Source organism: Rhinoderma darwinii, chromosome 3 (genome assembly GCF_050947455.1).
Source record: "Rhinoderma darwinii isolate aRhiDar2 chromosome 3, aRhiDar2.hap1, whole genome shotgun sequence".
Lineage (NCBI taxonomy): Eukaryota > Metazoa > Chordata > Amphibia > Anura > Rhinodermatidae > Rhinoderma > Rhinoderma darwinii.
Window position 1 is genome coordinate 411,578,205 of NC_134689.1, and position 15,726 is coordinate 411,593,930.

Below are 15,726 nucleotides of genomic sequence, written 5' to 3' on the forward strand. Positions count from 1 at the left end.
TATCCTGGCTAGTGCCGGGATAAACGAGGGGTTTGAACGGTGTAACCTCCTACACTGTGTGTCGCCATTTTTTGAGCTAACACACAGCGTAGTAGGTTTACATACAGTAGTAAACACGAACATACATTGAAATCTCTTACCTGCTCCTGCCGCCGCGGCTCCCTCCGGCCCGTCCGCTCCGTTTGCTGCCGCTGTTCCATGTGCACAAGTCCGGAAGCCGCGACCGGAAGTAGTAATATTACTGTCCGGCCGCGACTTCCGGTCCACAGGAAAATGGCGCCGGACGGCGCCAATTTCGAATAGGACTGTGTGGGAGCGGCGCATGCGCAGTTCCCACACAGACGCCGTACACGGCAGTCAATGGGACGGGAGCCGTTCGCAGTCCCTATGGGACTGTGGCTGCCGTATTCCATGTCTGTGTGTGTCGTTAATCGACACACACAGTAATGGAAACAAAAATGGCAGCCCCCATAGAGAAGTAAATCAATTAAAAACGTAAAAAGTACAACACAGCAACATACATTAATAAAATTTATTGATCTATCACACTAAAACACATAACATATTAAAAAAAAAGTTGGTCGTGACACTGTTCCTTTAAGTTTGGCAGCCAGATTGGGACAGGAGAGGGAAGAGATAGGGGACAATGAGGACTGTAGACTGTCTATGAATTTCACAGTGTTAATGGCATGTAGATTTCTAACTATCTGTAAACAAACATGTTTGCCACCGCTCTCATCATTATAGCTGCTCTTGGTTTTCAATCCTATCGCCCATTTAAGACTTGCCCAAACACAGTCCGCATCAGTCCTTCTATCCTGGCCTCACCCATGTACAGCTCCCATTCACTATTCACTTTCCTCAGTCAACTTAACCCATCTCATCCCACTGCCCAACATAAAAAACGCTCTCATAAATCACATAACCATCTGCTGTCACTCTCCATTCTCCTGCTACTAGCTGCAGGGGACATCTCTCCCAACCCTGGGCCTCCCTTTTCTTCTGCCAAGCTCAACCACTTACCTGCCACACATAGAAACCCTGCAAATCTTCTTGCCATTCCTTGTAGGTCTTCTCCTGTCTCTTTTAACTGTGCTCTCTGGAATTCTCGGTCCGTGTGCAACAAACTCACCTTTATTCATGACTTATTCCTTTCTAACTCTCTCAACCTTCTGGCTCTTACAGAAACATGGCTACACCTGTCTGACACTGCTTCCCCTGCTGCTCTATCTTATGGTGGTCTCCAGTTCTCTCATGCCCCCAGACCTGAGAACAGGCAGGGTGGAGGAGTAGGTATACTTCTTTCCCCACACTGCACTTTCCAGGTCATTCCCCCGGTCCCCTCACTCACATTTCCCTCTTTTGAAGTCCACACCCTCAGACTCTTTCACCCTTTTCCCCTCCGAGTGGCAGTTGTCTACCGCCCACCGGGCTCACCCCGCCAATTCCTGGACCATTTTGCTGCCTGGCTTCCACAATTTCTATCCTCTGAAACACCCACTCTCATCATGGGTGACTTCAACATCCCCATTGATAACCCAATCTCCTCATCTGCCTCCCAGTTTCTATCTTTAACCTCGTCCCTCGGTCTGTCACCACTTACTAACTCTCCTACACATGAAGACGGGCATTCACTTGACCTGGTCTTCTTCCGGCTCTGCTCAGTTTCTGACTTTATTAACTCTCCTCTCCCGCTTTCTGACCACAATCTTCTCTGCTTTACTATCAAATATTCTCTGCCTCCCCAGGTCATCCCTACGTATCAGACATACAGAAATCTACATGCCATTAACACTGTGAAACTCATAGACAGTCTACAGTCCTCATTGTCCCCTATCTCTTCCCTCTCCTGTCCCAATCTGGCTGCCAAACTTTATAACAACACTCTCAAAAATGCATTGGATGAAGCAGCCCCCACTACACTCCGAACCACCCGACAAAGACGACGACAACCCTGGCACACGCCTCAATCCCGCTTTCTTCAGCGGTGCTTGAGATGTGCCGAACGACTGTGGAGAAAATCGCATTTGGATGCAGATTTCCTCCATTACAAATTTATGCTCAAAACTTACAACTCTGCCCTTCACCGCGCCAAACAAGTCTACTTCACTTCTCTCATCTCCACACTATCTAATAATCCAAAACGCCTCTTTGATACTTTTCACTCCCTCCTTAGTCCTAAAGTGCAGACACCAATCACAGATCTCAGTGCTGAAGACCTGGCCAATTATTTTAAAGTTAAAATTGACAACATCCGACATGATATTATCTCCCAGTCCCCTAGTAACATCGATCCCCTTCCCCCCCACACTCCCTCTTCTTCACTCTCAGCATTTGACCCAATAACTGAAGAAGTCTCGAGGCTCCTCTCTTCTTCTTGTCCTACTACCTGCCCTAGTGATCCTGTCCCCTCACACCTCCTCCAGTCCCTCTCCCCAGCTGTCACTAGTCACCTCACTAAAATATTTAACCTCTCTCTTTCCTCTGGTATCTTTCCCTCCGCTTTTAAACATGCCATTATAAACCCATTATTGAAAAAACCAACACTTGACCCATCCAGCGCTGCCAACTACCGACCAGTCTCTAATCTGCCCTTCATCTCCAAACTCCTGGAACGCTTGGTCTACTCTCGCCTTATCCGCTATCTCTCTGCTAACTCCATTCTTGACCCCTTACAATCTGGTTTCCGCACTCTACACTCCACAGAAACTGCCCTTACTAAAGTCTCAAATGATCTCTTGGCGGCTAAATCGGACTGTAAATCCTCTCTCCTGATTCTTTTGGATCTCTCTGCAGCCTTTGACACTGTAGACCACAAACTCCTACTTAACATGCTCCACTCTATTGGCCTCAAGGACGCGGCTCTCTCTTGGTTTTCCTCCTATCTCTCTGACCGCTCATTCAGTGTGTCATTTGCTGGTTCCACTTCTTCTCCTCTTCCCCTTGATATCGGGGTTCCTCAGGGATCAGTCCTAGGTCCACTCCTCTTTTCTCTCTACACAGCTCCTATTGGACAAACCATCAGCAGATTTGGCTTCCAGTACCATCTCTACGCTGATGACACCCAATTATATACCTCTTCCCGTGACATCACCCCTGCTCTAATACAGAACACCAGTGATTGTCTGTCCGCTGTCTCTAACATCATGTCCTCTCTCTATCTGACACTGAATCTTTCTAAAACTGAGCTCCTTGTGTTCCAACCATCTACTAACCTCCCTAAACCTGATGTCTCTATCTCTGTGTGTGGCACTATCATAACTCCTAAGCAGCACGCCCGCTGTCTCGGGGTTATTTTTGACTCAGATCTTTCCTTTACTCCTCACATACAATCACTTTCACGCTCCTGTCATTTTCACCTAAAAAACATCTCCAGAATCCGCTCTTTTCTTACGGAGGAAACTGCCAAAACTCTCATTGTTGCTCTGATTCACTCTCGTCTTGACTACTGTAACTCATTACTAGTCGGTCTTCCCCTCACTAAACTCTCCCCTCTCCAATCTATCCTCAATGCAGCAGCCAGGCTCATCTTTATGACCAACCGCTACACCAACGCCTCTAATCTGTGCCAGTCACTGCACTGGTTGCCCATCCCCTTCCGAATAAAATTCAAACTTATTACTCTCACCCACAAAGCTCTCCACAGTGCTGCACCTCCTTACATCTCCTCCCTCATCTCTGTCTACCACCCTACTCGGGCTCTACGTTCTGCCAACGACCTTAGATTAAAATCCTCCATAATCCGAACCTCCCACTACCGTCTCCAGGATTTCTCTCGTGCTGCACCCGTCCTCTGGAATGCGCTACCCCAGACAATCCGATTAATTCCCAATATCCACAGTTTTAAACGTGCCCTGAAAACACATCTATTTAGACAGGCCTATAAAATTCCCTAATCTGACTCCTTTTCATGGCCCTCCATTTAGATTAGTCATCAGAATAAGATTCCCTCACACTCCTTCTCTTCATGTCCGTCATACACGGATACTGGCTGGTAACCGGCTCATGCAGCTTTATGTTACCACCGCATGTGTATAAAAATGGCCGGACCATTGTACAGAACAAACACTATTACACTTTGTGTCTCCATTATGTCCTCATAGATTGTAAGCTCTTGCGAGCAGGGTCCTCACTCCCCAGGTTTGAATTGTAAATTAACTTTGTCACTATGTAATGTCTGATATTGTTTTCATGTTCCCTCTACATTGTAAAGTGCTGCGTAATATGTTGGCGCTATATAAATAAAGATTATTATTATTATTATTAAACCTTAATGACCAAGGTATTTTTTACGTTTTTCCATCGTCGCATTCCAAGAGCTATAGAGCTTTTTTATTTTTGCGTCGACATAGCTGTATAAGGTCTTCTGTTTTGTGGGACAAGTTGTATTTTTTAATAGCACCATTTTGAGGTACATATTATTTATTGATTAACTTTTATTAACTTTTTTTTGGAGGGGAATAGAAAAAAATCTGAAATTTCGCCACTTTTTTCGCGTCCTATATCTACGCCATTTACCGTGTGATATAAATAACACAATAACTTTATTCAGCGGGTTGTTACGATTGCAGGTTTCAGACTCCAGACTGCAAACTGCACACGTTACGTCACATTTGTTCACACATCACATTCCACACAGCCCCTCCCCCGTTATCATTCCTTTAAGAAGATTACCATGTGACACTTGTGCATGGCTGTTCCTCGTTAGTATAGTGGTCAGTATCCCCGCCTGTCACGCGGGAGACCGGGGTTCAATTCCCCGACGGGGAGGCTTCATTTTACACACTAAACAGGGTTTTAAAACAAAAACGTGTAGTTACTGCAAATTTCTCCTATTGTTTTTTTTGTTTTGTTTTTTATCAAAAAGCCATTCTGAAAGAATCTGGAACCATCGACACAATAACTCAAAATCTGGGTTACTCTCATAGACATTTAATCTGGGTTACTCTCATATGCATTTGATCTGGGTTACTCTCATACACATTTAATCTGGGTTACATTATGGGGTCTCATACACATTTTGTAGACCTCCTCCCTGAGTTCATTTATTCCAAACAAAATTGTGCGTTGTCTCACTGAGGCGTAACTAACCAGTCTCACAGTCTCATCACTACTACCCCCTTTTTGGAGCCTATGTAAGTAATGTAGCAGGGCACAGAACTGCATATCCCAGCACTGTAAGGTTGGGCACTCTATCTGGGGACACTTATTTAGCCCCCCTGAGCTTAAAGTAAGGACAAGGGAACATGCAAATGGTATTGAGGCAGCTAGGGGTACTACACCTGAAAAGGTAGAATTCCTTAAAACTCTACCGAGACACTTCTTTCTACATCATCGATGCAATTCTAAAGATCTTCGTGTGAAAGGCATTGACCATATGTAAAACTTGATCTGAGAGGTGGGTCATTGATGAGAAAATTGCTAAAGCTGGAATCCAGATGGATTTGGAAACTAAAGTCAGCACAACCCCTAGGTTTAAACAAAAATTTGGGTTTTGCAGCTTTCCTAAAAGGGGTGTTGGGATCTCCCGTGGTGTTGTTTTTAAGTCCTTGAACTCATGTGTTTAGCAAACTTCATTGTAACTTTTATCCATTTTTAGTTTTTTTCAGATTACCAGTAACATACTTATGAGTTTGCCGTGACCTACTCGTTTGATGTTCTTCGAGCCTATAATAATATTCTCTCGAGCAGCCAGTCTATGGACGAGGTTGATGATTGCCGTCCTAGTGTTTGTCTTTTCATTCACTTCATATTTTCTTGATTATTAATATGTATGTATGGTACAATATGTACATACGTATGTACTTATCCTTGGAATAAATACTAATTATTAATTTACATCCAATTTCATGCGGTGTAGGGATACAACATATTTATTGTTTTATATCCACTTGAATTTATTTCTTTTGCCCAACACTTTCACGCACTCACACGTACACACACCTTTGTGTTTACATGAAACACTTTTTTGTCACAATTGTCACTCTACAAACACATATTTTTTATGATTTGTTTGCTTATACATTTGTCACACATCATTATATATCACATCATTACATTATTTTATTTCATCTTAATTTCACACTTTTACACTTTAGTTTGTTTTTTCACATTTTTTGCATATGTTTTTCACGTCTTTATAATTGAAATAATTTATAGCAGTATTTTAATCACCTTTTATGATATTTGATTATTTATTATTTTTTAATATACATCAAATATCCATGCACGTATCAAGAAAAATGTAGGCTTTTTTGGTTTAGGAATGGCCACATTTAATGGGGGGGGCTTTTATGGGTTAAGTGGATATGGATTTCTGTATATATTTGTATATACAGATATGTATGTTTTCTTATAAATGTATGTACATGTGTATGTGAACATATTGCATTGTTATATTGCATTGTGATCACTGCAAGTATTTGTGATGTATATGTGTAAGTTAATATGTAATGTATCTTTATTTGTGTATGGGTTTGAATATGTTTTTGTTTCTTTCACTTTATTGGTTTTTGATCTCAATTAATTAATTTTTTTATAATAATAATTTTCTGTATTTATGTGTGTAATATACACCACCGGTCTAAAGTTTAGGGTCACTTAGAAATGTCCTTATTTTTGAAAGAAAAGCACAGTTTTTTTCAATGAAGATAACATTACATTAATCAGACATACACTCTATACATTGTTAATGTGCTAAATGACTATTCTAGCTGCAAACGTCTGGTTTTTAATGCAATATCTACATAGGTGTATAGAGGCCCATTTCCAGCAACCATCACTCCAGTGTTCTAATGGTACATTGTGTTTGCTAACTGTGTTAGAAGGCTAATGGATGATTAGAAAACACTTGAAAACCCTTGTGAAATTATGTTAGCACCGCTGTAAACAGTTTTGCTGTTTAGAGGAGCTATACAACTGACCTTCCTTTGAGCTAGTTGAGAATCTGGAGCATTACATTTGTGGGTTCGATTCAACTCTCAAAATGGCTAGAAAAAGAGAGCTTTCATGTGAAACTCGACAGTCTATTCTTGTTCTTAGAAATTAAGGCTATTCCATGCGAGAAATTGCCAAGAAACTGAAGATTTTCTACAACGGTGTGTACTACTCCCTTCAGAGGACAGCACAAACAGGCTCTAACCAGAGTAGAAAGAGAAGTGGGAGGCCCCGCTGCACAACTGAGCAACAAGACAAGTACATTAGAGTCTCTAGTTTGAGAAATAGACGCCTCACAGGTCCTCAACTGGCAGCTTCATTAAATAGTACCCGCAAAACGCCAGTGTCAACGTCTACAGTGAAGAGGCGACTCCGGGATGCTGGCCTTCAGGGCAGAGTGGCAAAGAAAAAGCCATATCTGAGACTGGCTAATAAAAGGAAAAGATTAATATGGGCAAAAGCACACAGACATTGGACAGAGGAAGATTGGAAAAAAGTGTTATGTACAGACGAATCAAAGTTTGAGGTGTTTGGATCACACAGAAGAACATTTGTGAGACGCAGAACAACTGAAAAGATGCTGGAAGAGTGCCTGACGCCATCTGTCAAGCATGGTGGAGGTAATGTGATGGTCTGGGGTTGCTTTGGTGCTGGTAAAGTGGGAGATTTGTACAAGGTAAAAGGGATTTTGAATAAGGAAGGCTATCACTCCATTTTGCAACGCCATGCCATACCCTGTGGACAGCGCTTGATTGGAGCCAATTTCATCCTACCACAGGACAATGACCCAAAGCACACCTCCAAATGATGCAAGAACTATTTAGGGAAGAAGCCGGCGGCTGGTATTCTATCTGTAATGTAGTGGCCAGCGCAGTCACCAGATCTCAACCCCATAGAGCTGTTGTGGGAGCAGCTTGACCGTATGGTACGCAAGAAGTGCCCATCAAGCCAATCCAACTTGTGGGAGGGCCTTCTGGAAGCATGGGGGGAAATTTCTCCCGATTACCTCAGCAAATGAACAGCTAGAATGCCAAAGGTCTGCAATGCTGTAATTGCTGCAAATTCTTTGACGAAAGCAAAGTTTGAAGGAGAAAATTATTTCAAATAAAAATCATTATTTCTAACCTTGTCAATGTCTTGACTATATTTTCTAGTCATTTTGCAACTCATTTGATAAATATAAGTGTGAGCTTTCATGGAAAACACAAAATTGTCTGGGTGACCCCAAACTTTTGAACGGTAGTGTAAGTATTTACATTTAGGTTTTTTGGATTAATTCATCATTTGTTATGGCACATCACCTACGTTATATATATATATATATATATATATACAATAGGGAAAGGATAGGGACAGGTACCAGTCAGTGTGTCTATTACATTTGTGTAAAATGCTGTCATTGTTTACTTTCACTTTCATCTTTCGTCCTCCGTATAGGCTTCTTGCGAGCGATATATTCACTTGCTCGTTCCCTGCATCGAGTGTGTGAGGTTGTGCCTCCCTTAGTTTGTATCTCTGTATCCAGGACTACACGGACTGGTGGGACACGTGACTCACGTCCCCTTCACTTCCGGGTTATGAACTGGATGTTATTCCTGTGTCAGATGCTGCGTCCAGCGCTGCTCCTTGTGATTAGTTTGAGCGATCACAGGTGAGTTTTTCACCCGTGATTGGCTCATTGTTATTTAAAAGGCTCGTTTTTACTTTCTGACACCACCCCCAGACGAAGGCTTCCTGCCGAATCGCGCGTCGGGTTGTGATGCCAGACAGTGTCGCTCCCTAAACATGGGTAAGGTGTTCCACTGCAGTCTGCTGTGTTAAACTGGTAGATTATACCTATTATTGGACCATACCATTTAAATGTATTCATTATCCATTTGTTTTACTGACTATTAGGCTGTTGTAGATGTATTCTATGGATGGGTTTATTTAGGAGGGGTGGTAATTTGATCCTTTTACCTTATACATGCACATGCAGGCTGCATGGTGCAACATACTTTATATACATTGCCCACTTAACCCTGTCTGATACAGCGCCCTTTCTTGCGTATCATTGTCTGGTATCCATCTATACTGTGGTAATCATCTCTGTTTTTAATCTTGTTTGTTATGTATCAATAAATTTATACCTTTTTAATATAAATTCGTGGTGTCTCAGACTCCGATTTGTAGTATTTTTGCTCTCATACACATTTAATCTGCGCTACTTTATGGGGTCTCATACACATTTTGTAGACCTCCTCCCTGAGTACATTTATTCGAAACAAAATTGTGCGTTGTCTCACGGAGGCGTAACTAATCAGTCTCAGTCTCATCACTACTACCACCTTTTTGGAGCTTGTGTAAGTAATGTAGCAGGGTACAAAACTGCATATCCCAGCACTGTAAGGTTGGGCACTCTATCTGGGGACATTTATTTGCCCCCCCCCCCTGTAATACGCAATAGCCTAGAACAAAAAATGACTTTCTCCTGACAAAACTACGTTTCATCTTTAGATACCTTGCAGTTGTTTGCTGCCAAAACAATATGCATCTTCAAAATGACATTTAGGCAGTCTTGTTCTGACTCACAGGCCAGAAGTACGTCGTCAACGTACTGCAACAACTGTGCCCCAGCAGCGGCCGGGTCCAGTCTTGTAATACTTCATCATACTGTATTGCTTACATGCATGTGTAAAAGCAAAAATAACAGCTGTAATTCTCCATCAAGTGAAACAGATAATATGTCTGCCAAGTCAATTACTGTAAACCAATAAGCTGTGTGCGGGATCTGATCTAACAAAGTGTGGGAGTAGGCAACAGTAGGGGTCTGCACAAGCACATACATTTTCAAGACCCCGGGTCTCACAATAACTGTATTTTGATTCATTGTATTTTCTTAACATTACAACGTCAAAACACATGACTTCATACGTAGCGCCACACATACTGGCAGTAAATATTTTGTAACTTTTATCTTTTGGGCAGAAAGACTAATCTTGCTTGTAATATTTTACTTTCTCTGCGCACTAAGAGATAGTACAGCGTGCAGCGCATGCGTAAAGATAAGACATTTCATATTCCTTCTCACAACCCACCTGTCCTTCAGTCCCACTGCATTTATAACTCTTAAACCTGACTTTACACAGTTAACTCTAATTATTTAACCCCGCACACAAGGCACACCAAAAAGCCAGAAACATTTATTCCTTGTACTTAAAGGGGTATTCCGGTTACAACAAAAAGAAACGATAATATCCTTTTGAATAACCCAAAAGAAATGCAATTATTATTGCACGGTGCCGTCCAATATGATAATATAGCGAAAAAGAAAAGAGAAACTATTTGACCAACCAGCACACTTTGGGTAGAAGTTAAATACAAGATAAGGCTGTTTAAACAAAATACAAAATTATTTATTATTTAGATTTTTAAAAAAGTATTAGACAATTGTCATATTTATGAAATTCATTATGCATGGAATTATGTCACTAACATTAATGCGAGTACTATTTTAATATGCCGACAATTAGATACATGCATTCAAACATATGTTAAAATAGTATATTATAATAACAATATGTGATTTCAGGGAAGAAAACATCCCATAGGAGCGAAAACAGATTATTCCCTCCTAAAGTTCAGCTGCATGCCGTTCACTTCATACGTTTGCAAAAGAGACAGAGCAGACACTCCCAAAATCTGTTTGGGGAAAATTTATTTCTAGCTATCTGCTATAGGTTTATTTACTAATACCTTCAAGTTTACAGGTATAGTCCAGGTTTCAACACATCTATTTAGGCCTGGATCCAGCTGGCAGAGGATCCTGAAAGAACCTTTATGTCAAAATTGCCGAAAAATAAATGCATGCATTCAAAACTTATGTTTAGGCAATGTATCATGGGCAATTATTAATTCCGGGGAGATATTTATTCACATGACATCCATATGTACCTGGAAAAGACCAGGTTTTGTGTGTTTAAGCCAAGAGGGAAGAAAAGCATATTTTTTCTCTTCATGAGATTCAGTAATTACTAGATCATTTTTTCTGTTTGCGGGAGATACCTTGAAGACATTCCCAAAGTATGCTTAGAGAAGGTTGTTTCAAACCCTTGGCTAGAGGTTCTTTCACTGGTACCTTTGTATTGTGAGTATAGTCCAGGTTCCAACACCTCTAACAGGACGAAATCCAGTTATATAGAAGGTCCAGGAGAGCCTCTCTCTTCCATAGTTATCCTCATGGCTTTTTACGGGTTTGTCCAGATCTCTCTCCCTTCGTGCCCCCTCGCATTCAGGTGTAGTACAGGCACGGCTGAGCTCATTACAGCCTAAGGCTGGGTTCACACGACCATGTTACGTCCGTAATGTACGGAACGTATTTCGGCCGGAAGACCCGGACCGAACACAGTGCAGGGAGCCGGGCTCCTAGCATCATAGTTATGTACGACGCTAGGAGTCCCTGCCTCTGCGTGGAACTACTGTCCCGTACTGAAAACATGATTATAGTATGGGACAGTTGTCCTGCAGGGAGCCGGGCAACTGAATCGGGCAGCTGAATGTCGGGTCTCCGGCTGTCAGAGACTGCCGGGGACCCTGAGGAGAGGATAGAAGCAGCTTTCGCTGCTTCTGTCTTCTCCGATGTATTTTTACACAGCGCTCAATGAACGCTGTGTATAGGAATAGTGACAGCAGCAGCGGCGCTGTCTCTATTCCTCCCGGTGATCATGTGACTGGTCACATGATCGCCGGGTGCCGTTAGTGACAGACTGCTGCTGGGTCTTACTAGACCCATCACAGTCCTATTAGTGACAATCGTCACTGTGAGAGGGCTGATTTCAGGGGAAAAGCCTGGTGTAAAAAGAAAAAAAATATTAAAAGTTCCAAAAAGGTATTTTTTGACCTTTGAGGGACAGACCATAATAATAAAAAAATAAGTAAAGTGCAAAAAATTAATCCGATTAAAAAACGATCAAGGAAAAAACCGGATGCAAATCGGGTCCAAATCGGCCGGTAAAAACTGCAACACGGCCCGGAACGGAATCGGAACGGATGCAAACCGGCCGGGAAAATCGGCCAAAAACGGCCGATTTTCCCGGCCAACACTCGGACCCTGTGGTGTGAATGAGGCCTAAGGGGTAATTGTCTGATCAGTGGGTGTCTGACAGCTAGGACCTCAACCGTTTACAAGAACAAGGAGCCTGAAGATGTCCGAACCCCAAGTTTGAACCGAGCGGCAGGTCGCTCATGCGCACTACCGGTTCATTTATTCTGTAAAGGAGCCCTGGAGATAGCCGAGTGCAGTGTTCGGATTTTCCAGCGCTGCCACAGAGAATAAATGAAGTGGCAGTGCGCATGAGCGACCTGCCGCTCGGTTCAAACTTAGGGTTCGGGCAACCTCGGGCTCCCTGTTCTCGTAAACGGTGGGGGGTCCTATCTGTTGGACACACACGGATCAGCAAGATAGGGGTAACTTATTGTAACCGGAATACCCCTTTAAATGTAGTATAGTATGGCTATTATTTTTACACACTCTAAAATAACTAACAATTCAATAAGTCAGTAGAAACATTTGTCCTAGTCTGCTTGTCAGACGCCAGGCTCCAGGCTCCATGCTCCAGCCTGCACACTGCACACTGCACACTGCACACGTTGCATCACATTTATTCACACATCACATTACACACAGCCCCCCCCCCCCCCCCCCGTCATCATCCCTTTAAGAAGATTACCATGTGACCAATGGGCATGGCTGTTCCTCGTTAGTATAGTGGTGAGTATCCCCGCCTGTCACGCGGGAGACCGGGGTTCAATTCCCCGACGGGGAGGCTTCATTTTATACACCTGACTATACTAAACAGAGTTTTAAAACAAAAACGTGTAGTTAATGCAGATTCCTTCTTTAGCTTTTTGTTTTTTTGATCAAAAAGCCAAAAGCGACATAAATACATTTAAAATAGAACTGTGATAACACTATGGGTGCATTTTCTTTTGCCCTATTTGATAAGTGCACTTAAATAGGACCGAATTGCAGTACCAGGAACAGTCACAACTGTATGTATGGAACTGTGGGGGGCATAGCTAGGGTGGGGGCTACCCCGGGTGCTGGGTGCCAGGGGGGAGTCAACAAGTGGTCATACTTGTATTGATATATCCTATATACCTGAATAAAGCCCCAGGTGGGGGACTCAAGAGCTATCCCCGCCAGCAGTCAATATCAAGGTTTGACCAAACTGGAGCGAGGGTTCTATGACGGTCCCTGCATAATACTTTATAAGGAAAATCAGTGCTGTGGAACCTGTACCCAAAGATAAATCAGTCTTGCCCCCAAGTAATTTGCTGAATCATAAACAATAATATATATATATATATAATATGATTACTCTGAATAATACAGTCATGCAGTTACCAAATAATACCTCCACACCATGACCACATATTTATTCAATAATACCTCCATACTAATACTGAATAACACCTTACCCGATGATCCAACAAAGTTCCTACTACAATGGGCCCATAATCGTGGGTGATGGCAAAAGCGTAGCTAGAGTCAGTGTAAATGTTGGCCATCTTACCTTTTGCCAAGTTACAAGCCTCAGCGATTGCCTCAACCGCCGCTTCCTGAGCAGAATAAGAAGGTGGAGTGGAAGGTGGGAGTGGTCTCTCAGTGATTTACCTCGTGCATTGTGACTAGTGCGTATCCTGTCTTGTACATACTGTATATGATACGGATGAAGTATCGATCAAAGGTAGACGCTTATTTATTCTCAAAAATAAAAACAAAATGTTATATACTTCTCCACACTCATCTGATAATCCAGAACACTTGAGAATCTCTTCCATCAGGTCCTGTAATTGCCTGCTTAATACCACAAACAAAAATTTATTTGAATAAAATCTGTCATAAAACTAACAATGTTCACGCAATTTTAACCTCCTTCCTATCTAAAATCGGTAAAAACTCATCTGTGAGTGGTGTCACCTCAGTCTCCTGTGCAGATTTTCTGGATTTGAATAATCTGTTACACAATACTTCATGTTTAGCGAGTAGAGCACAGCATACCCGGTGCCATATTTGCCGTAATGGAAGAATCTGGAACAATTTACACAATACCTCAAAATCTGGGTTACTCTCATGGACATTTAATCTGGGTTACTTTATGGGGTCTCATACAGAATTTGTAGACCTCCTCCCTGAGTTCATTTATTCAAAACAAAATTGTGCGTTCTCACTGAGTCGTAACTAATCAGTCTCACATTCTCAACACTACTACCCCCTTTATGGAGCTTGTGTAAGTCATGTAGCAGGGTACAGAACTGCATATCCCAGCACTGTAAGGTTGGGCACTCTATCTGGGGACACTTATTTGGCCCCCTGTAATACGCAATAGCCTAGAACAAAAAATTACTTTCTCCTGACAAAACTGCATTTCATCTTTAGATACCTTGCAGTTGTTTGCTGCCAAAACAACATACATCTTCAAAATGACATTTAGGCAGTATTGTTCTGTCTCACAGGCCAGAAGTACATCGTCAACGTACTGCAACAGTAAAATAACTAACAATTCAGTAAGTCAGTAGATACATTTGTACTCGTCTGCTTGTCAGACTGCACACTGCACACATGTTAGATCACATTTGTTCAAACATCACACCCATGTCACATTACACCTCCCCCCCCCCATCATAATCCTTTTAAGAAGGCTACCATGTGACTTTTTTGCATGGCTGTTCCTCGTTAGTATAGTGGTCAGTATCCCCGCCTGTCACGCGGGAGACCGGGGTTCAATTCCCCGACGGGGAGGCTTCTTTTTATACACCTAACTATACTAAACAGAGTTTTAAAACAAAAACGTGTAGTTACTGCCAATTCCTTCTTTTATTTTTTATTTTTTTTTATCAAAATAGAACTCTGATAACACTATGGGTGCATTTTTTTGCACTATTTGATCAGTGCACTTAAAAATAGGACCAAATTGCAGTACCAGGAACAATCACAACTGTATGTATAAAGCTGTGGGGGGCGAAGCAAGGGAGAGGGCTACCCCGGGTGCTGGGTACCAGCGGGGAGTCAACAAGTGGTCATACTTGTATTGATATACCCTATAAAAAGACCTGGATAAAGCCCCAGGTGAGGGACTCAAGAGCTGTCCCTGCCAGCTGTCAATATCAAGGTTTGACCAAACTGGAGCGAGGGTTCTATGACGGTCCCCTAGCATAGTGTGAAGGTACAATGTGATAATTCTGTACAGTTTTAGAAGACACAGTAGGCTTAGATACACCACCTCACCAGTAGACTGTTCCTGCATAATACTTTATAAGGAACATCAGTGTTGTGGAACCTGTACCGAAAGATAAATCAGTCCTGCCCCCAAGCATTTTGCTGAGTCATAAACAAGAATATATATATATATATATATATATATATATATATATATATATATTAGCATTACTCTGAATAATACAGTCATGCAGTTATTAAATAATACCTCCACACCATGACCACATATTTATTCAATAATACCTCCATACTAATACTGAATAACGCCTTACACGATGATCCAACAAATTTCCTACTACAATGGGCCCATAATCGTGGGTGATGGCAAAAGCGTACCTAGAGTCAGTGTAAATGTTGGCCATCTTACCTTTTGCCAAGTTACAAGCCTCAGCGATTGCCTCAACCGCCGCTTCCTGAGCAGAATAAGAAGGTGGAAGGTGGGAGTGGTCTCTCAGTGATTTACCTCGTGCATTGTGACTAGTGCGTATCCTGTCTTGTACATACTGTATATGATACGGATGAAGTATCGA

General features: G+C 42.2%; 3 non-coding genes across 3 annotated transcripts; all 3 read left to right on the plus strand.

Moving 5' to 3' along the window:
• Positions 1-4,698: 4,698 nt before the first annotated feature.
• On the plus strand, positions 4,699-4,770 carry TRNAD-GUC (transfer RNA aspartic acid (anticodon GUC)). Its single transcript has one exon. It is a non-coding gene; the product is annotated as a tRNA-Asp (tRNA).
• Positions 4,771-12,668: 7,898 nt separating this feature from the next.
• On the plus strand, positions 12,669-12,740 carry TRNAD-GUC (transfer RNA aspartic acid (anticodon GUC)). Its single transcript has one exon. It is a non-coding gene; the product is annotated as a tRNA-Asp (tRNA).
• A 1,907-nt stretch (positions 12,741-14,647) lies between these two features.
• TRNAD-GUC (transfer RNA aspartic acid (anticodon GUC)) lies at positions 14,648-14,719 on the plus strand. The gene has a single exon. It is a non-coding gene; the product is annotated as a tRNA-Asp (tRNA).
• Positions 14,720-15,726: the final 1,007 nt, after the last annotated feature.